Source organism: Eurosta solidaginis, chromosome 3, assembly GCF_040869045.1.
Source record: "Eurosta solidaginis isolate ZX-2024a chromosome 3, ASM4086904v1, whole genome shotgun sequence".
NCBI lineage: Eukaryota > Metazoa > Arthropoda > Insecta > Diptera > Tephritidae > Eurosta > Eurosta solidaginis.
The window spans coordinates 7,345,596-7,369,916 of record NC_090321.1 but is presented as its reverse complement, the minus strand read 5'-3'; positions in this window follow the sequence as shown (position 1 = coordinate 7,369,916).

Sequence of the window (24,321 nt, the reverse complement as noted above, 5' to 3'; positions counted from 1 at the left end):
TCGAGACCCTAGTCACCCAGGGGTATGAAAATTACCCTCTGCTAAAGCACTCATCAACAGCTTTCATTTGATATTCATATTCTATAAACACACTCTAGGGCACCCGGGTCCACGTTTTGGCCTATATCTCGAGACCCTAGTCACCCAGGGGTATGAAAATTACCCTCTGCTAAAGCACTCATCAACAGCTTTCATTTGATATTCATATTCTATAAACACACTCTAGGGCACCCGGGTCCACGTTTTGACCTATATCTCGAGACCCTAGTCACCCAGGGGTATGAAAATTACCCTCTACTAAAGCACTCATCAACAGCTTTCATTTGATATCCATATTCTATAAACACACTGTAGGGGCACCCGGGTGCACGTTTTGGCCTATATCTCGAGACCCTAGTCACCCAGGGGTATGAAAATTACCCTCTACTAAAGCACTCATCAACAGCTTTCATTTGATATCCATACTCTATAAACACACTCTAGGGGTACCCGGGTCCACGTTTTGGCATATATATCGAGACCCTAGTAACGCAGTCACCCATCCTATATTTCAAGTTAGATCAAACTACACACGGGGTGCAAAACAAATTCAAAATCTGTTCAGTAGTTTAGGAGTCCATTGGCCTCAATTGTGTGACACGTGTTTTTTATATATTAAGATATACAGTCTCCCTGATGAAGATGAAAAAATTTCATCGAAACGCGTAGGAGGAAAAGAAAAACCTGGTGTTTTGTCTTTATTTTTTCGGCCGAAAAGCTCCAAATAATTACACATGTAACAAAAAATTGGCGCAAAATAAATATATTGGAAATTGTTTCAGATTAATGGACAGCAGCTCGTTATATTTCCCTGCTAGAGTCTTAGTGAACCTATGTAGCTAAGATAATGCCCTCATCTTTGGGCTAAGATTTCATTTGCGGATGTGGCATGGATCAGAGAATTAATATCCGTGCTGCTCAAGCTTCATATTCACTAGCGAGTCATGGTTAAACGACAATAGTTTAATTACAGGAGGGTCGAGCTTTAAAGGACGTAACAACAACACGGAAACTTATCAGTATTCTGACTACTCATATGGACCATCTTACAAGGGGTGTCCGAAAGTAACAGAAGAGGAAACAAGGGAGGCTCCCTTAGAGAGTGGCGTCTTCGCGGGATCTCCGCCTTCCGTGTTTGCTCATAACCATTGTAGGAGTTGTAATGTATTGCGGTATTGTGCCAGCTTATGCTGGCAAAAAGGTTTCAGCGTAGAAGGGAGAAATTCGTCCCACAGGTTAAGACGGACCTAGCTGTTATAGCATGGTATAAGAGAAAGCAAGTCTTCAATTCCATTTCGTACTGCCTTTTGACCTAGAGTATCTCTTTTGCGTACAGAAGGCCCAAAAGCAACCGTAATAAAAAATTTGGCAAATTTTACTTCTGATAAGTGATGTTCAAAAAATTAGTTTAATACACCTTCATTTCAAAGTAAGGTAGTTGCTATCCTTACCATGCTAGGCAGCGTCATTATGAGCCGATATAGTCGATAGAACAATCCATTTCCGCGATCTGGTTTATGCTTTTATGCGTTATGCAAGACGACTGACTAGCCAAAGCCTAGCATACAGTTACACCTTCTTCTATTGCCATAAAGAAGCAGATAGCGCTTGTATCGCGCGCGGTAAAGTTTATTATATATGTATCCTCGGATTACTCGAGCCGCGTGGAGTCTGCTCTTTACAGTTTTCAATAACGCTTCTTTTAAAATAGTTATATGAGTTATGATATTTTGTGTAACGATTTATTTTTTTCGATGTTATCGGCCAAAGCCTTCGATACTTTGTGTGGCATGTTTCGATCAAAATGCAAAGGCATTAGTCGGTCGGCGGAGCATTACTCCTGATTACATTGACTGCTGCTGACTAAAGGGCAAGGTATTCAGTTTTCCCAAACCTGAACAATATGCATAAAACTATAAAGCGGTTATGAATTACAGCACCTGCTTCTTGACAGAAGTTAGCTATATTTGACGTGCGGTCGCTACTTGATATGCATATGTTTGTATGTGTTGGTACTCGCTGTTGGCAAGCCATATTATTTGATCTACCGCTCTCCAGCGTGATTTTAGGCGCAGTTTTTTAAAAATTTGCACAGTACAGTACCATTGTGACCTCCCTGCCCGTTCCATTTTCAATTCTTAATTCTTTTTAATATGTGGCTTTTCTTTTGTTGTTGACAATATTTAATTTCCTGTTTTAATCTATGCAGACACTTTATCGTTCTCTATTAATTTCGCGCTTCAACTTTTCTAATTACTTTTTATTTTGCCAGTCACTTAAATGAGAATAAAATTTGCTTGTATTAATCAAGTTTATGACTAAGAGTTCTCAGTTTGCCAAAGCAGTCAATTTAGTTGTGAGACTTTTTTCTTTAAAAATCAAAGAAGGACTTTTCAAAAGCCCACCAACCGCTCACCTCTTTCAGTGAATTTAATTTACTCCGTTCAATACCTACCAAAATATGACTTCCGGAATTACACTTCCTTTTTTATGTTTGGATTAGAAAACCAAATTTTTTGCTATCCCGCACATTCACTAACCACGCACTTCCATAACCGGCGCGTTCTCCCTCCCATGGTTGAGTTCGTTTATTCGCCCATTTAGTTAGTTGATTGCTGTGCCAAAAAATGAGTGCGTAAAGCGTGAAATTAAATTTGAAGTGTTTTATGTTGCGGTCAAAAAGCAAAACCACAAAAAATTATAAAAAACCAAAGAAAATGCAGAGTTGGTGGCGAAAATATGATATAACCGTTATTGTTCTTTGACGTGTGCTGCATCCACCCACATTGCTAATATTTGCTGCTTACTTAGACTCACCCTCCCATCGTCCATCCGATGGCATACAAATATTCTAAAATTGCTCGTCGGTTTATCTTTTGTAATAACTGTCATTTCCGTTTGGTTTGCTTGCTGAGTTGGGCTCTTTTGACGTTGGGGTCCAGTTCATTTTGCCTTATCCTGACATCCTAATTGGGTTACGTGTTGTCCGAGTAGCTTTTATTTGCTAGCGGCTATGATGCTTTTGTTGGCAGGCTGGTTAGTTTTTAATTGAGTTGTTACCACAAACTATTCATATGGAAAAATATTATGTGGGCATTTAAGTGGTTTGACATAAACGTTTAAATGAAGCGAGGCAGAGAGCACGGATGTTAAGAGTCGTTGAAACATTTTCTGCTGTTATGAAAGTAAAGTGGAAGTTGTGGCATGAAACAATGAAATTCAGCTAAACGGGCGTTTGGGTATAGGAGATATTTAATTTTTGATAATGTTGAGGACCGAGGCTTGACTCTGGCTTCTACAAAGTAGCGCATAGGGAGGAATGGTAGCTCTTTAATAAGGCTATGTGAAGTAAACTAGAAGCCAAGTCGACTGTCATTGCAGCGGCAGTCTTTCAATTAGAAAAAAGTGTAAATGTAATAAAATCTGGAGAGCTAGTCTAAGTTTGTAGTGACGTGACTCTTAAGCTTGTGATTAAATTTAAAATTGTGACGAACTGATGAGCCGTTAGATATTGCAGGGGAGGGAGGGGGGGGGGGTGTATGGCAGCCTTGTTTAAGGGGAAATTTAAATTTTTTGGAGAGCTTTAGCTTGGGAAGGAATATCTGACTCTACCTTCGATGGTCTCGATCAACTAATATGAGTTGCTGAGTATATTTTAGCAGCGTAGGAAAAGGCAGCCGAACACCGTATTATGAAGTGTTACATAATATAAAACTATGTGTTGTTGTTGTAAAGAGAATTGCGCATGTGGGTTGTCTTTTGGCAGTAATGAATCCGATTTGTTCCGATACTAGCACGTAGTGTTAGTAGCCCATCAGCTAAAATAATTTACCTGACCCCGTGAAGGTTCAGCTCTGTAGATTTCAGAGACTTTCTACAACAGGTATGCCCTGCCTTGGAAATATTATAAGCCCATAGCCTAAATGGTTTATTTTGAGAATTCTAGGGTTACATCAACAACAAAAACAATAAATAGAAAATTATAATTGGTCAGCGTGTACTGTTGATTTCCACCTACTACTACATAGCAAACAAAGGCAGGTTGGCTTGTGCATATATTAGGCCGTTAGAGTGAGTTCAAATGGTCAGGTCTCCAACGATAAAGCCAGAGTTAAGTGCTTCTTCTCTCACTAACTACGATCCACGCAATATTAGCTCAAATTTTTGTAGCATTTGTGAACGGTAGCGGCCGCCGACTTTAAATTAAGCTACAAGCTTTATGTGGGATGAGTCCGAAAACCTCTGATTCTGTGTGGTCTCTACTCTGCACCAAAAACCTTCCGACTTAAAGGTACATTGCATTGTAACTAGTCTCCAGTTAAGAGAAACATCTTGAAGTCCCTTGTCGGTAGTTTAAGCAGACATGGTTAGGAGATACCAGTCGCCTTAAATGTATTAGACGAAGCTGTCAATATGCAGTGGTATTCTTTGAACTTCCATCCATGTGGAAACTGAAAGATTAAGAGTGAATGGAAAGGACGCGGAATTCAGTTTTTACTTTCATGATACCGACGGAATGAGACACACATTTCAGGAAGTTTAAAAAGAATGTGTCCGCTTCTATTCTACCTCCTTTATATCCATGTTGTATAGGAGCTTTGAAAGTACTAATTTCTTTCGAATATTGTAATCAGAGGTCAACCACGGCATTAAGCAGAATATTAACTCAACTTACTCCAATTTAAATTTGATCTATCACGTATCCCTAATGGAAACAATAAAGAGTTCTACCGCTGTAGTTTAATCGTGTTGAAAAAGTAGGCTATATGTTCCGGATTAAACTGCGCCGTTTTCTACTTTCCATCACATATTAGTGAGGTTTTCGCTTATTAATCCTTTCCTCCCCAGTCTATCATACCAGTTCTACCAAAACTAGCAACTTTAATCTTAAATAGCACACTACAGTCGACTGCTTGGAAAACAGTTAAGCTACTTGAGCTGCATTACCTTGCAGCTGTCAAAAGTCTGGCTAATTTAGTCTTTCTTATCCAATTGTGCAACCAAATATATTCGTTTGCATTTCCAAGCCATATTTCCCAAGCAATCTCGCATTTCTTTTCATTTATTTCAATTACACCTTGGGGTGTTGTAATTTTAACGAAATGCGCCAACAGATAACAAAACAAATAACAGCCGTTGAAGGCAGATTACCACAGCAAACAAGAAATGCAGCAAAATATCGCAATCCTCACATACTTTTAGGCGCTAAAGCTGCAAATTAGTTTTTCGGTTTGTTTCTTGCCGAATTCCTAAACCCTTAAACGCGATTTGTGGCTAAAGGTAGGAGAATCAGTGTGAACTGGTGTGAGATCAAGTGTCTGCCGGAACTCTTGCTGATTTTTTGCCCACTCACTCCGACAAGTCACACGACGTTCATTGCTTAAAACGGAGGCATTGCTCCCCTTCTCCGCAGTAATGTGTATATAACATTGAGAGCTTCCTGAGTTGTAGACCTGCACCCCTTTGCTTAAATATGCTTAGACAATTTCTTCGCCACAGCAGAGTTGCCTAACTCAAATTACCCTCCTTGGATTCTTTAATTTCATGCTTTCGTAAAGTAAGCAAAACAAAACAAAACAACAACAAAAATTCCACTACCACAACCTCTATTCTGCCATCATTTCCTTTACTTACAACACTTTGCTCTACTGCATCTCAGTGGTGTCAGTGAATTGTTGCCATTTAGCATGTATTTCAAGCCAATCTGCTGCTTCGTTTCCTTTAACAGCTCACATTCACAAGATATCCGCTTGCTTGAGTTCAACATTCTATTTGGCATTTCCGTTGCCGCAAACCGCCGCTGCTGAGTAGCATCATTTCGAGCATTGCCTTATCTTTTTGTTTTTAGCTTAACAGCCTTGTGCTGCTTTTGTGTAACTTTTTTCGCCTCCACCAATTCCGCTGCTTTAAGTTCATTTTACAGCTCTAATTTTACTTTTGGTACGTATTGCCGCTGTGGGAGCATTGGCAGGTGTGAGAGAAAGTTTTTTCCATGGAGGGCGCCAAAAAAAAAATTACTTTATTTCGCTGTTTTGAGTTTTTCGTTAGAGTATCTACGGTGAAAAGAGAGAGCAAGGCTGTATATGCCAGAGCTTCATCGCCTTTAACTTGAGTTAATGTGGCACCGAAATGAGCTATGCATTTCATTTAAGTTTTATAGCACGCTTTAAGGCTCATATGAGGGAAAACTTATTTAAGTTGATGGAAACCAAAAATTTAAGCTATTAATGTTAACAGCTACAAAGGTAAAGCAATAAGCAGAAAAAATTTGAAGGAAAGCACAGTAAACTAAAGGAAGCTTAAGTTCATAAAATGAAGCTTTTGGTCGTTCCTGATTTTGGAGGCCAACCATATAAAGGTCACGTGCTTTAGATCCAAAAGGAAGCAGGATGAAGTGACATAACAATTTTGAACAGCTAACCCTCACTGCGCAACCTTGAGACAAGTAAATACAGGCGCAGCACAAGCACAAAGAAAGGAAGGGAACTAGCTGAAGACAGAGCAGCATGCTTGATTAGCCCCTACCGTTTACCATACCAGAGCTCCAGATTTCACGTAGAAATGACAGCCAACAAATAAATTATAAAAGTGCGACCAAAGGTCCTTCTCTTGGAAAGATAACGGACAGGTGTATGAAAAGAGCTGCAGGTGGTGTTAAATAGCAAAGAAAAACAGATCCAAATTCCGAACGGTTCCTAAGTCCAAGCAGTGCAGCTGCTGTATACTTAACAATGGAGAGGGCTCGCGTCTGGTCAATATGGCTTCCGACATGGAAAAACACTTAGGGGCAATCGAGGACGTGAATTATACCGTAGAGGCAACACAGCAAAGGAAATGCAAATCCAGGTGAGGTGTTTTTCTTGTGGCTTTGATCGCAGGGAGCATTTGAAATGACATGAGATGCATAGATAAACATACCGCTTAAAAGCAATGGTTGCAAATCCCACCTTTAATCCAGAGAATGATAACATCAGGAAATGCGAAAAAGAAACTGAACCAGGATTTGAAAGCACACAAATATGTCTAGATTTGCCTGAACTCTATCAAACAAGCAGACTTGAAGGCAGCTGATGCTAAGTGCATGCAAAAAAATCTACTCAATTTCTGAAATCAATTAAAAGGAATGAAACAAAGTTATTCGTACGCCAAGCCTCCATTTCCCCACCACATGCGATTTAATTCGCTTAACAACAGAAATTAAAAAAAGAGAGAAAAACTGTCGAATCAGATCAATTTTTAACCACGCTAACCGTCCTGTGCATAGCTGGGTACCCGGGTACCTTTTGCATATTCAAAAGCCATTTTTAAAAAATCTACAAATAGAAACGAGTTAAATTTTGTGGCATGGTATGAAAATAAGTTTTCTACAAAAAGGAGAGACAATTTTTTCAAATATAATTTCATAAAGATGATTTTTTTTAATAAATTAGTTTTTTATTGCTAGTTCTCATGACTGGGATACCCAGGTACCACTCATAATTCTCGCGTATGAACTGCCTTGTGGTACCCGTGTACCCATCCATGCGAACTAAGAAGAAAATTTATTCATGAACAGGACTGCTAACGTGAATACCCTTATTGTTTTCTCCATAAATAAGATTTTGAATTTTCAGTATGAAATATAAATTCATTGCTTTGAGCTTAGGTTAGGTTAAGTTAATCTGGCCGGACTGGCTTTGTGCTTAGTTTGACATCATTTAAATCTTACCAGAAAAAAACATATCCTTTTTAAAATTTAATATTTTGTCCACACATTTGATGTCATAAAATTTCGTTAAAAATTTTCCATCTCACTGCACTTCACTACACACTCAACTGGCCGTGTAATAATTTGTAACTACTTTAACCGCTCGGCTGCTTAAAAGTTAACAACATTTGAGCTTTGTGGCTTATTAACGCACACATCCTTACGTGTGCGTGTAGGTATGTTTGTGTGTGACACTTACAGGCACCAGTCTTGCAAAATTCTTTTTATGGGAAACAAGTGTGGGAGTTCACGTGCGTGCCTTTCACACGTGGCAGCATCCAAGATTTTCAATAAATCTTTTTATAGGCGCAGAAATAGAATGGCTATAATTTTTTCATGTAAAAAAGGAAAATGTCAAAAACTTGATGGTACAGAAAATTACTTTCATTGTAATAAAAATTTATATGCCTAAAAACTTGGTCAAATTATGTTAAAAGCAACAACAAATGCAGTGGAATGGAAGTTCGTTCTATTTGAGGGCACCTTAAAGTATTGTAACGAATTAACTTGCAAATCCTCTTATTTGCCCTTCTGCTAAGTTCGAATCACTAAACTGTTGAATAAATAACTCCAATATTGAATAATGGAAAAATGACCTTTATTAAAGTACTTCACAATAACACTTATACTTTGCAACTAGCTGGCTTAATAACCAAACTGATAGCTTATATGAAACTGACTTTCAAAATAATACTGCTATTGCTCGCTAGATAGCGTCTTAATCGAAACTGCTTGATAGCTCAAATTAAACTGAATTCCAGCGCCTCTACATTTGCTGCCTTTTATACTCTCTGATTTCAATGTTTGCATCTTCTAGGCGCTTCCATTTCCAGAATCTACTAGATGCCATCAGCTCTCAAACTTCTCAGCTATAACTACAATTGCACGATTTTATAGCTTCTCTCATTGCATACTTTCAGGAGTATCTTAGATATATGCATGTGTTTGTGCATTGATTCTCCGCTGCTCGTATACGTACATGGTACATAGGTGTAGACGCAATTATTGTGTCGCTTATGTATATACATAATGATTGATCTATGGATGTGCATGATATCACTGTGTAGCATCGGCTTAGAGATAGCAGGACCCTTAGTTTTGCTAATATTCGTAACAGAATACTACACATACGTGTGGTGGTTGGCATGATAAAGCTGGACGCCTAAAAGGATGCATGAAGCTGATTTTAGTTTGAAATCATATAATCTACTTGACTGCAGGGTATGTATGCAAAAAGGATCAGGAAATCTTAGAATTGTTGAGGCAAAATACTCTGTGGTTGCACTGGCGACATTATCTGCTGCTACTTAAATCGAAGTCTTACTCAGTTCGAGCAGTACCTTATTATGTGCGAGAGCCCAAAGAATATGAGGGAGTACTTTGATTCTCCTCCTCGTCCAATATATAATTTCCTGACATAAAATCAATGGCATAACTTCAGCTGCTATAGTATAATATGAGTCTGCTGCAGTGCCTAAGTAATTATGTTAGAGAAAACTATGTCAGCCACTCCTACTTTTACCCTATCTATATTGAATGAAGTAGACCTTCTCAGAGGGCTCCTGATGTCTCAGAAAGGTTATGCTATCCGGTGTGCGGCCTCTGCCAGAAAAGTTCACATCTTTGAAGATGTTTAGGGAACTCTTTAAAGAGTACGTCTATGCCGGATCCACTCTTCTCACGTAGATCGACCTTCGAATGCATTTAATATTCACCTAGTGCTGTTCCTATTCAGTTCATTAAAAGTCATGAACCATTGCTCTATGAATTTCGTGCCACTTGCATTTGGAAGCCTAAAATTTTACTACTACTGCTCAGATCAATGTGACCGCGCCATTGATTAACAAAAATCTCTAAAGAATGTAGCCTTGAAGTATGCAATATTTAGTACGTTGTCTGACGCGTAACAAGAAATTGTATACTTAAAGGACTATTTGATATTATTTAACTATTTTGATGATCGAGTTTGAACTTTGCGTTAAGTGGAATTTGAAGGTTTGAATTTTGTTTGTATGACAACATTGCTTAAAACTAAAATCAAATTTGTTTAACTGTATAAAATATTACATATTTTTACCTGCAGATACTTAATTGTCTATTGATATAGTTATAGACAATTTGAAAGACAAACTACAGAAATTCTCCTCCTCCGCGCAAACATCAAAGATCCTATTAATTACTAACAAAGCAATATTTCCCCCACTTTGTTATGCCAACGCCTAAAAGTAGGCAAGGAAAGTGAGAGCCTGCGAGGAGAAAGGTCTATTTAAAAAAAAAGTTGCCGCGAGCAATTAAGTCCAGCAGCAACTATCGAAATTTCTTTTAAATTTGCAGCATAACAATGTAAATAAATAATGTGAAATTAAATTAATTAATACAAATAAATAAGAAATACCTAAAGGCAGATGAGAGCAGAGCAGTAGCGTGAGTAGCAGTAGGAATGCTAAAGCATACAGCTCTTTGCGATTTGATTTATATTAACGTAAGACAGTTGCTCCCTTCCTTCCACTTACCCAGCAACTACCGCACACAATTCTGCTGATAACGACATGCTTTTCTTCTTTCTTTTTAGTTAGTTTTCTCATTTGATTGCTATTATTCATGAGATGGGCTGGGAAGGGCTGATCTCGACAATCAACAAAAATTAATTGCCGTTCTTACGCTTGACGTATTGCTTACGTCAAGCGGGTGAAACGTGCAAAAAAAGTGTGAAAAATAAATTTACCTACATCTTCAAGATGGATGGTATTACCCCTCGACCGTGCAGCTGCTTTAAGCCATTCCACATTTTATTTGACTGTCACGATTTTGCTGCCATGAAAATTCGCTTACTGAGCTAAGAAAAAGTTGAAAAAGTTTTCGCTTTACGCATTGAGCGGCACGCATTTCAAACAATAAATAAAATTAAATAAGTTAGATGAGAAAAAAATTGTGTTTTTTTCCAATTTCATACAAATGTAGAGTGTAGGAAAAACGCAATACATACTTTCCGGCGCTATTTAGTAAGGACTTGTGTTGGAATTATGGGAAGTTGGCAATTAATTTTTATACTCAGCTGAGCAGAGTTCACAGAGTATATTAATTTTGGTTGCATAATGGTACCCTCTAACGGCATAAACTAATCGAGGTAGATATAGACTTCTATATACCAAATAGACCTGGGCGAAAAAAGAAATTCATTTAGCCATGTCTGTCCGTCCTTCCGTCTGTCGGTTCGACTGTCCGTAAACATGATAACTTGAGTAAATTTTGAGGTATCTTAATGAAATTTTGAACGTAAGTTTCTGGGCACTCATATCAGATCGCTATTTAAAATGAAAGAAATCGGACTATAACCGTGCCCACCTTTCGATATCGAAAATTTCGAAAAAACCGAAAAAGTGCGAGAATTCATTACCAAAGAGGGATAAAGCGATCAAAATTGATAGGTGGGTTGACCTTATGACGCAAAATAGAAAATTAGTAAAATTTTGGACAATGTGCATGGCATTTAATTGTAATGGTAATTTAAAAGTTTTACAAGCAAGTTTGGCAGCTGAGTATGTAATGCCCGGTTACTTACGAATTTAGCCTTCCTTACTTGTTTAATATAAAGTGAATACGGAAACATTTTCTGCTTGTAGTTTGATGGCTTTTAATAAAAATATCGGCAGTTAAGATGGTCTATGAATTATGAATGAATTCCTAAGCATAGCCTCATTTTTACATTTTACTTTATGTTGTGTAATTTTAAAGACAACAAGTAAGGAAGGCTAAGTACGGGTGTAACTGCACATTACATACTCAGCTGAGAGCTTTGGAGACAAAATACGGGAAAATCACCATTTAGCAAAATGAACCTAGGGTAACCCTGGAATGTGTTTGTATAACATGTGTATCAAATGAAAGGTGTTAATTATTATTTAAAACGCAATGGGCCTTAGTTCTATAGGTGGACGCCTTTTCGAGATATCGCAATAAGGGAGGACCAGGGGTGACTCTAGAATGTGTTTGTACGATATGGGTATCAAATTAAAAGTATTAATGAGGGTTTTAAAAGGGAGTAGCCCTTAGTTGCATATGTGAAGGCGTTTTCGAGATATCGACCAAAATGTGGACCAGGGTGACCCAGAACAGCTTCTGTCGGGTACCGCTAATTTATTTATGTATGTCATACCACGAACAGTTATCCTTCCAAGATTCCAAGGGCTTTTGATTTCTTCCTGCAGAACTTTTTCATTTTCTTCTACTTAATATGGTAGGTGTCACACCCATTTTACAAAGTTTTTCTAAAGTTAGATTTTGCGTCAATAAACCAATCCATTTACCATGTTTCATCTCTTTTTTCATATTTGGTACAGAATTATGGCATTTTTTTCATTTTTCGTAATTTTCGATATTGGAAAAGTGGGCGTGGTCATAGTCGGATTTCGGCCATATTTTATACCAAGATAAAGTGACTTCAGATAAGTACGTGAACTAAGTTTAGTTAAGATATATAGTTTGTTGCTCAAGTTATCGTGTTAACGGCCGAGCGGGGACAGACGGTCGACTGTGTATAAAAACAGGCTTCAACCGATTTCGCCCATTTTCACAGAAAACAGTTATCGTCATAAAATCTATGTCCCTACCAAATTTCACAAGGATTGGTAAATTTTTGTTAGACTTATGGCTTTAAAAGTATTCTAGCCGAATTAAATGAAAAAGGGCGGAGTTACGCCCATTTTGAAATTTTCTTTTAACTTTGTATTTTGTTGCACCATATCATTAATGGAGTCGAATGTTGACATAATTTAATTTTATACTGTAAAGATATTAAATTTTTTGTTAAAATTTGACTTTAAAAATTTTTTTTTTAAAAGTGGGCGTGTTCGTCATAAGATTTCGCTAATTTTTATTTAGCACACATATAGTAATAGGAGTAACGTGCCAACCAAATTTCATCACGATATCTTCAACGACTTTTAAAAGTGGGCGGTGCCACGCCCATTGTCCAAAATTTTACTAATTTTCTAGTTTGCGTCATAAGGTCAACGCACCTACCAAGTTTAATCGCTTTATCCGTCTTTGGTATTGAATTATCGCAGTTTTTCGGTTTTTGAAATCTTCGATATCGAAAAAGTGGGCGTAGTTGTAGTCCGATTTCGTTCATTTTAAATAGCGATCTGAGATGAGCGCCCAGGAACCCACATACCAAATTTCATCAAGATACCTCAAAATTTACTCAAGTTATCGTGTTTACAGACGGACGCGCAGACGGACGGACATGGCTAAATGAATTTCTTTTTTCATCCAGATCATTTTGATATATAGAAGTCTATATCTATCTCGATTAGTTTATGCCGTTACGGATTACCGTTATGCGAACAAAGTTAATATACTCTGTGAGCTCTGCTTAGCTGAGTATAAAAATAGCGGTTTATAAGAAGCTTTAGCATGATGAAGGACCCCTCTAAAAATTGGTAGATCTACCTTCTGTTTTCTTCGAAGACTATCTCCGCAGTAAAGTTTCTTTGACCAAGGAAAATTTCAGGTGTTTTCTATGGCTCGATCGTGTATTTAAAGACCCCAGTATTGGATTATACTTCAAGAGCCTTCGCAATACCTGGCTCATAAATTATATTAATAAAACTTTAGAAGTATACATATTTCAACGTGATGACCTTTACGTAGTTTTGGAGACCTCTCTTGGACAAAAATGCAAGATTTCTTCTTTTACTTTTGCCGCACCAGCCGTGGCGTTCTTACTCATTCTCCATCTAACCTCTCCTGCACCCATCACCTCTTTCTGACTCTTGTGTCTCTATATCTCCTCCGATTCTTTTTTTCTTCTCTTTTTTTTCTCCCAGACCTACTCGCTTAAATAAAGGAGCCCTCTATCAAAAATTAAAAAGCTGGTTGCGCAGATATAGATAATTAAAATTTTCAAAATTTGGTTACGCCAAATTCCATATTCCATTCCAATTTCCCACTGGATCGCTATTGCTTTGAGGAAACTTGAAAAAATTTTGCATTTATTTGAACAAAGTGGAAAAGTTTTTAAGCGTTCTTGTTTATTTTTTTTTCTTTTACACTTTTCTTTTTAATTTGGCAGTTGAAGATGGCACAAAGACATTTAAACAATTTGTTGTTAACAAAAAGTTGCATTTGACGCCATTATTATCTGCGTGCTGTTGTTGTTGTAAGCAAGATGTTTCAACAATTTGGCCATTATTTATTTATACTTACGTAAAGAATTATTTGTTCATAAAAGTATTGTTGTTGCATAAATAAACAATATTTATATTTGTATTGCTAAGTTTTGTTGTAAAAATTTGATTGAAAATAATTTATGGAAGTTTTTCTACGGACAACGGTCCAGTAAGTTGGCGATAAGAACATTGATTGGAGAGAGAAAAAGCTAGAAAGTTTTGTGAGTGGAAGGTATTTGAGGAGAAAAAAAGATGATAAGCTGCTGCAACTCCTTAGGCGAAGTCCGCAAGCTCTGATCCATGAAGGGTGCACTGTCCAAATGATCAGAAACACATCAACGAGAGGGTGTCAATAAGTTTAGTAGCAGCTTAAATTGTCGGGAGCCTAGTATTCTCTGCAGCGTGCTTACCTGTGGTAGAATTCGACAGAGACTATATTGCATTAAGCACTGCGACTAGCAGATCTTGATGCGATAGAATTCGCTCTTTCCAGAGGGAGCGACCTTACTCGTCAACCACGACATATCATATGAGTTACCTGGTGCCGATCTTGGGCCATACATGCCTATTATTTTGTTTAAAGAATGTAGGCGGGCAGAAGTAAGTGGGCTGAATTCGGAAGAGATGGATCTTCCATTTTACAGGAAAAAGCACATGCCATCTACTCAATTAATGGCTACAAATTAAGCCTATCATGTAATACCATGGCAATTGAGGCGAAGCCGTTTGCTATGGATGAACGAGGGTGTGACAGTTGCAGACCTATGACTACGTTGTCGGGCAAGCAGCTTTTTGGACACTTTTCCAACTCTTCAGCCCATAGAAAGTTCAACGAACTAGGTGATCTGGTGTGAATTGCATTCACTCTCCACAGGCTACCTGGAGAGAATTTACCACAAGTCTGAGTTCTTCCGAGCTATGATGCTTCCAGTTCCAAAGACAAAAGGTAAATAGTTCCCACGGAACCATTAGCGCATGCAAGTTACCTAAGTTTAGGCATCAATTTGTGACTGCTAGATTGAGGGCCACTTCCCAGCAAAGGATAAGCGCAAAGCACCTCAATTGTAATAAGCTTACAGGGAAGAATTTGCCAGTTTCCTAATTCAGCAGTGGCGGACTTCTCAATCGCAGCCATCTTATGCGTTATGTTTAACCCTTCAGCAATCTTCACTGCTGAGCTGTAAGAATGGACCTATGGAATGGGCAAGTTAAATTACTCATGCTACAAATAATAAAATCAACCTCATGGAGACAAAAGAAGGAGGTTTCGTCTGATATACGGCGATGATGCATTTCATATGCCACTATCAATCCCTTGCTCTCCTTTACGTAAGGTGGAAATGTTAGCTGCAAATATATGTAGGGGTCTAACAAATTGATCCCCTTGTAGTCGAGCTCGTCGTACCGAAGTAAATATCCACAAAAGCACTTTTCTCATCAGTAATACTCTCCTCAAGCTTCATGGAGGACTTCTTGTTTTACTAGAGCTATAAAAGCTACGACGATGGCCTAGTCTATGCCGAAGTCAACCAGCGGAATGGAATCTTAGGAGGGTAAAAAATTAACCATACGTGTCCCTGCAAATATTTCAACATCAACGAGGCTGGCTGGAACTTTTTTTTTTTTGAAATTCAGGAAGAAACTGTTTTGTATTATCGCCTTAACAAAAGTCCCAAAGGCTGCAATGGTGAGAGCATTTCTTTTTCATTCCAGTAAAAACAGCTTCTTTCCAAAGCGTTAGATTTTTTCGGTAGCCGGTTATGACTGCTGAGAACTACAATGAAAATGAAGCAAAATGTTTACAAATCAGCAACTGTGAGACTTTTGTTTGTAAAACCCAGCAAAAAGTTAGAAAAGGGAAGGGTGGAATAAAAAAAAAATCATTAGAACTAAGCAAACAAAGCAGTAGCCAACGCAAACAAGTCACATTCTCAGAGGGAAAACAGAATACGAGCGTAAAAAGAGTTCGGAATAAGAAATGCAGGTGGAACCGGAAAGAGTGAGTTTCTTTTGATATTAACGCCGGTTGGTGCGGAGCGTATAGTTTAACGGAAGTATCGAGCGAAAAAAATGTAAATAAACAGCTATTGTCGTAACGGAACTTTTGCTGGAAAATCGCAGGTGAGCCACCAGCTGCTTGCAACTTTAGAGTTTTTTGTGCAAAGTTTTGCCACACTTTCAACTTTCTCATTGCTTGCCAACTGCTTTTCCCCAACTCCAGTAAGTTTTTCTTTAACATACTTTTTTATTTAATAAATTTCTTTAAATTCATTTCTTTACCAATTTCTTTAATACTTATTCATGGGGTCGAGTCTTGACGTTTTTCTTAATTTGAGTTGTGTGGCAGCCGCAGGTAGGGGATGTAAAATAAGCAGGGACCGCATTGAACAGAAACTCATTCGTTCAGATTTAAAAAACTAAAATAATTTTTGTAAGATTGGTAAACTGATATTAAAAAATGTTACTGAAGCTTTGACGCCGAGTTTTACCACGATGTGTTTCTAAATTTACACCTCTCCATCGGATATCCAAGTTGCCCCTGTTTGATTCATATGCAGCTAATAATCCCTTTCGCAGAAGTTTTAACCCATGTACCGTATATACACTGCACATAAATATAGGCCTTCCTCAAGTAAATCCTCTTTAGTCTTTCTTGCCATCCTAAATGATTTTGATTGATTATCTCTCTGAGAGTATTTCCTTAAACACGTTTTCCGGCATTTTTCATGCTTCTGATACGGTCACTTTTTTCGCATGAAAGATCTGCTAGCTTCTAGAATCTGCTTACTTCTGGAATCATCATCTTTATAGCAGACGCTGTACTTTTGGGACCATCGATGCCTTCCATTATTTCCCCATCTTGTCCCACAATCTTTCATCTCTACAGTAGCTCAAAGATATGTATGAAAGCTCAGAAGTGCTATCTATTCTGCAACTTTGACAGAACCTTCGCCGAACTTCATAAGAAGTAGGTTGACGACCAATGCCCACAACAGAAATGGGATATAATCCACTCTGCGAAGGGGCAATGTATGATTTCGTAGCCTCATATAGAACCCATGTAATCTTGATGCAGCTTATCATGCATCGATCTAATATCTTAAGCTAATAATTCGTTACAATAATAAGAGCTTTGATATATGCAAAGAAATATCTACTGACTTGGACTTGATTAATTTTTGACTGAGAAAGTTCGAGGTAGTGCTTTATTATAACTAAAAAGAGTATATTATAATGAAGTGCATAATCGTTACTCTCCCTGCAAAAAGGAGCTCGCCAACAAACGGAAATACAATTTTCTGCTTTAGTTTAGCGTAATTTTTTTACATCATCTGTATCTTCTCCATCCACTTCCTATTTCCATTTACCTCCAATTTTACTAAGACGATTGTGCCAACCAAGTCGACATTGGGCAGCGAAGCGTTAACTTTGTGTTGTAAAAGCGAAAAGAGAAGAAAGAAAGAGAGAGAGTAAAAGCCGCTAAAAACATGAGCATGCAAATGTGTATACAACGAGCGGCTTAACGGTTGTTTGAAAGCATAACGGTGCATATAATTTACTGTTTTTGATAGGCTCTTGCCACCAACGTCAATGTAAGTTATTTAGAAAAATTTATTATTGGTTTGTTGGGAAGGAAAGAAGTTTCGAAGAGCCAAGAAATCTTTTAAGGCAACAAAGAGAATTGAAAGGAAACTGAGAGGAGTAGAAGTTAAAAAAGAAAGTATCAAAAGTAAGTTTGGCACTAAATGAATGTTCTGTTTCGAGTGATACAATTTAATATCGCTGTAGAGTTCTTCAGTTAGATCCCTTTTTTAGCTCTTAGAGTATTCGGGTTGAAAAAATACAGAAAGCTCTTCTATCATAGGATACTAAGAAAAAGCATAAACTTATCACTTAAGCTAGTTTCACGAAAGCCTTAATATCAGATCTGACACAGATGAACAATTCGAGCCGGTTAATACTATTGTATGTATATTTGGGTAAGAATTGGAGTCGAAATTCAGCTCAAAGAGTTCAACAAACATTTGACTGCGTGACAGAACCGTGGAACGCTGTCGAGATGAAATTCATAAATATCTTGCTAGGTAACAACGGTGAAGGAAGATGCTTGTGGGAACGAGTACTATGTCAAGATCTGTACTGTCAAAGTTTTCAATACAAATTTTCTATAGAAGAGATATGACTCACTGTTACTTTATATCAGTAATGGACTTACAAGGACTCTTTGGAAGTTCGGTTCTGAAACGAAAAAATCGGGTATACTTGATCATTGTAGGGAGTCAGTCCATAAAATACTCCTATCGGCCACCGAATTTAATTGCAGAGGAACTGGGAAGCCTCCGCTGAGTGGAGAAGGGTAGGTAGAGGAAACACGCTTTCTTCTTTTAGAGATTTTAGTCATTGAAGAGATTTGTTGCATAAAGTATTCCTAACGCCCTCTGAACTTCATAGCAGAGGAGCTTGGAGACCTTCAATGAGTTAACAAAAGCACGAAGAGGAAGAACTTCCCTCTTCTTGTAGCAAAAAGAAGACTCGCTGAAGGTGAGTTTTACCGATGTTGATGGTCTTTTGCGAAATATTCATCAGTTACTTTCCTGAAAATAGCACCATTACGGCAGTAGCAGCTCGATATGACCACATTGAAAATTCTAGTCCATCCAACCCCCTTCTGTGAGGGGCGGGTCACCAAAGCATTGCCTGCTAGATAAACAGGATACGCTATGGGCAAGTGAGGTGGAGATTTGCGTTTGAAAAGCTATGATTTGCACTGGACGTTAGCTATTGCAAGCAATTATTGACTAACCAGTTTATGAATGAGTGCAGCCTGGCGTAGCTCTTAAATATTTTAACCTAACTGGCTGAATAAAATAGCTTTGGATTCCCACAGTAGATTCTATCCATTCGGCAGCATACCTTCGATATTTTTTAAAGGTCACTTCCGGAGTTTTGAGAAGCCTTGCCACTTTCTGTCACCATGTTTACTATGATCACTTAATTCAAATGAAGCACATATAATGAGTAACCAACTGGCGCAGATATTTTTTTTACCTCCTTAGCAATGTGAATTGGCTTCCATACAGAATCGGCTAACATCCTTATTTTAACTTCAAAAAGAACTTTAAAATAAGCAGTTTTGATTTCCCACTTCTTCATCCTAACTCTTCTTTCTATTACTTAAAATTTTCTTAGCTCCTTTCAGTGCTCTGTTATGCCTTTATTCTTCTAACTGTTTTTTTTGGCTTCTGTAAGTAAAAGCATTTCCAAGTACAGCCCATACACATATCCTTGCAAAGTTTCCTTCCTTTATTGTTAAATTTTTCACATCGCTGCAAATTATTGCAACAATAATTCTTCGCAGCAACTGCACTTTGTACTCTTCACTAACATCACACTCTTCCACATTTGTCTCCACTACTCCTCGCTCTGTTTCACTAACTTTTCCAACCTTAGCCAGCGTTAGCATTTTTGTGAATTATGTATGTGTAAAATACCGTTATGGGCAACGAAGCAAAGCGCGGCCCAGCGACGCGGCTAGTCCTAGCTGTCAACGCTCAAGTCTTCTACGAGTATCCCAGTCTCTCACACCCAAAGCGTTAAGTATCTTGGAATTACAAAGGTCAGCAAACGATGCAAGCGGAGTCGGCAATGCTTGGACTCAAGCAAACGGAAATGACAAATGCGCTGACAGTTGCATTAAGCGATTTTATGTACAACTTAAGTATGGCGAGTACAGTTATTCCCTCATATATACAACAGCAAAGCTTACCGTTATATTTGTTGCAAATTATGTTTTTTTCTGTTTCTATTATTTTGTTTTAGTTTTTTTTTTTGTGCGCGAAATACTTTCAAGGATTTTTTCGATTACAAACGTCCACTTTGTTTACTCGGACGACGGCATTAAAGTTGCTCAAAAAGGATACTTTGTTATGAATTTGGCAGTGAGCAGAAGAAATAAATTGGATGCCAGCAGCTTATTCTAAGCTCGTTTTTCTTTGATATATTTACATTGCGTTGGAATCCTTCAAAGACTATTTTTTGAGAGAGCTCCTTTGTGAGTGGCGCGAAATGTGTGTGCAGTTAATTAAGCTTTTTTTTGCTTCGGGTTTTATGAAAAATCTATATTTTTTTAAATGCAGCAGAAGACATTACATACATATGAAAATTAAAAAAAAGTTTTTGGGTTTAAAAAATTTGTTAATTTTCGTGAAAAACTCAGATACAAACTTCACTCATAGGATATACGGAGGTAGATGTCAGCCAAATCAAAGACAAAAAAAAAAACAAGTAAGGAAGGTTAAGTTCGGGTGTAACCGAACATTACATACTCAGTTGAGAGCTATGGTGACAACATAAAGGAAATTAACCATGTAGGAAAATGAACCGGGGGTAATCCTGGAATGTGTTTGTATGACATGCGTATCAAATGAAAGGCATTAAAGGGTATTTTATGAGGGAGTGGGCCATAGTTCTATAGGTGGACGCCATTTAGGGATATCGCCATAAAGGTGGACTAGGGGTGACCCTAGAATTTGTTTGTACGATATGGGTATCAAACGAAAGGTGTTAATGATTATTTCAAAAGAGCGTGGGGCTTAGTTTTTAGTGGACGCCTTTTCGATATATTGCCATAAAGGTGGACCAGGGGTGACTCTAGAATGTGTTTGTACGATATGGGTATCAAATTAAAGGTACTAATGAGGCTTTTAAAAGGGAGTGATGGTAGTTGTATATGTGAAGGCGTTTTCCAGATATCGACCAAAGTGTGGACCAGGGTGACCCAGAACGTCATCTGTTGGATACCGCTAATTAATTTATATATGTAATACCACGAACAGTTATACTTCCAAGCTTCCAAGGGCTTTTTATTTCGCCCTGCAGAACTTTTTCATTTCATTCTACTTAATAAGGTGGTGTCACACCCATTTTACAAAGTTTCTTTCTAAAGTTATATTTTGCGTCAATAAACCAATCGAAATACCATGTTTCATCCCTTTTTTCGTATTTGGTATAGAATTATAGCATTTTTTTCGTTTTTGGTAATTTTCGATATCGAAAAAGTGGGCGTGGTCATAGTCGGATTTCGGCCATTTTTTATACCAATACAAAGTGAGTTCAGATAAGTTCGTGAACTGAGTTTAGTAAAGATATATCGGTTTTTGCTCAAGTTATCGTGTTAACGGCCGAGCGGAAAGACGGTCGACTGTGTATAAAAACTGGGCGTGGCTTCAACCGATTTCGCCCTTTTTCACAGAAATAAGTTATTGTCCCAGAATCTAAGTCCCTACCAAATTTCACAAGGATTGGTAAATTTTTGTTCGACTTATGGCATTAAAAGTATCCTAGACAAATTAAATGAAAAAGGGCGGAGCCACGCCAATTTTGAAATTTTCTTTTATTTTTGCATTTTGTTGCACCATATCATTACTGGAGTTGAATGTTGACATAATTTAATTATATACTGTAAAGATATTAAATTTTTTGTTAAAATTTGACTTTAAAAAATTTTTTTTTTTAAAGTGGGCGTGGTCGTTCTCCGATTTTGCTAATTTTTATTAAGCATACATATAGTAATAGGGGTAACGTTCTTGCCAAATTTCATCATGATATCTTCAACGACTGCCAAATTACAGCTTGCAAAAGTTTTAAATTACCTTCTTTTAAAAGTGGGCGGTGCCACGCCCATTGTCCCAAATTTTACTAATTTTCTATTCAGCGTCATCAGTTCAACTTACCTACCAAGTTTCATCGCTTTATCCGTCTTTGGTAATGAATTATCGCACTTTTCCGGTTTTTCGAAATTTTCGATATCGAAAAAGTGGGCGTGGTTATAGTCCGATATTGTTCATTTTAAATAGCGATCTGAGATGAGTGCTTAGGAACCTACATACCAAATTTCATCAAGATACCTCAAAATTTACTCAAGTTATCGTGTTAACGGACGGACGGACATGGCTCAATCAAATTTTTTTCGATCCTGATTATTTTGATATATGGAAGTCTATATCTATTTCGATTCCTTTATACCTGTACAACCAACCGTTATCCAATCAAAGTTAATACACTCTGTGAGCTCTGCTCAACTGAGTATAAAAAAAATAAATACCTGATGCGAAATCTAGGTCGAGCTTTTCTCATAATTTGCGTTATGAACTTTTTAATTTTCCAACGTATTGTTGGGATCGAACGGGCAGGGCAGATGAGTTTTCAATGAGAAACTTTTCATAGCAGAAATACACTCGGAGTATTTAAAAACCACCGCCGAGGGGCGAACCCGCTAAGACATTTTTTTTTAAGTTATGGACTAGGATTTCAGTTCTGCCTTACCCAATAAACTCTTAGAAGGAAGATACACGAACAGAGCTAATACATCTACTGTAGCCATTAATCAATGATCCGGTTCTGCAAGTCGCCAAAGCGGATTGATGTGGTTTCAAATCAGCGCTGCATAGTAAGAATGTTGCAGATATTCTTGTATGTACTAAGTTCTAAGAAATATTGTTAAATAACTCTTAAAGCTCTAGTCATAACTGAAAAGGCGAAAAAGGAAATGAGAATGGAGAGTGCATGAAATAAACCTAAGGTAGGTAAGCAAAGGAAGCTACTTTAATTCCGGTTTCCCCGTCCGTAGTGTGGTCCGATAATCAACTAGCAGTAGGTTATGTCTCCTTCCTGCCTTTGCTGGACGTGATACACCTTAAGGAAAATAAATTGGCAGCCGCAAATACTCTGAACGTAATACGCAACGAAATGTATACATATGGTCCCAAACTGTTCCGCGAATGTCTTCAGTACAGTTTTAAAATCCTCTTTCTTATTGAAAATTACTGGAATTTTGGTTATTTGTTTATGTGTGCAAACTAGTCGAAAATGCGTTATTTAGGTTTTCAAGGACTGATCCATACTGACCGGTATCCGGACTCAGAAAGCGTGCTTTAATTAAAACTTCAAAGAATTGAGATCCAATTCGGTGTCGGGAGTTCTTGTTGTTTCAGAACCTGAGGAATCTTTGCTTCGCTGAGACAAAATATTCACATATGGAGTTAGGTTACAATTCCTCCAATTTTCGGGGCAGAAAGCTAGCTTCATCTTGTAAAGGGTTAGGTGAGGTTGAGGGGGCGTGCATATTAATTTCCTAAATATCCGTTCGATAATGTATGTCTCTTAGAACACCGATAGTGAGTGCTGGTTGAAGCACGCTCGTCTTAGCAGAGGTTCATACATATCATCTCGTTTACTTTAGCCAGACTATTATAGATAGGAGCCCCCAAACTCCGAGTCGCTCTGCCTACAGTCCTGAACTTTGACTGAACCAGCGATGAATAGATAGATTTTCCTCTTGAGCCTGCGAGCTTCTGTAGGTGGAATTCTTTCGTGTACGTTATCATCAAAGCTTTCGTGTGATAGTACAATTTAAGTGTTGATTACCGTCACTACACATTTGTTGTGGCTAAGAAGGTCAAACGATGTTTTCGTATCAAAACATGATCATAGGGACTTGAGATCTGTTGCCTTAGTAATATATTCCTCAGTTTTGCGTGGTAGAACCCCCATGGTAGTGATATAAGTTTGACCATCTCATTGGCAATTTCATTTGAATATATAATTTAGCTGAGCACAATACTTAAGCAAAATACATACCAGACTTAATGATTTTATATTTAAATGCCTTTAGGCAATGATCGTCTGGAAGTGAAATTGTTATTGTTGCTCATTTCACACATACTATTATTCTCTTTTATTCGGAAGTAGGTGAATAAGCAGAGTAACAACATCGGAAGGGGCTATTGTTTATTTGCGCATTCCAAAAAACAAGTAAAGAAGGCTAAGTTCGGGTATAACCGAACATTACATACTCAGCTTCCAAAATACGGCTTGCAAAACATTTAAATTACCATCTTCTAAAAGTGGGCGGTGCCACGCCCATTGTACAAAATTTTACTAATTTTCTATTCTGCGTCATAAGTTCAACCCACCTACCAAGTTTCATCGCTTTATCCATCTTTGGTAATAAATTATCGCACTTTTTCGGTTTTCGAAATTTTCGATATCGAAAAAGTGGGCGTGGTTCTAGTCCGATTTCGTTAATTTTAAATAGCGATCTGAGATGAGTGCCCAGGAACTTACATACCAAAGTTCATTAAGATACCTCAAAATTTGCTCAAGTTATCGTGTTTAGGGGCAGACGGACGGACGGACATGGCCAAAAGATTTTTTTTTTTCGCCCAGATCATTTTGATATATAGAAGTCTATATCTATCTTGATTTGTTTATGTCGTTACGGGGTACCGTTATACGAACAAAATTAATATACTCTGCGAGCTCTGCTCAGCTGAGTATAAAGAGGTCATGCGCAGGATTTTTCAA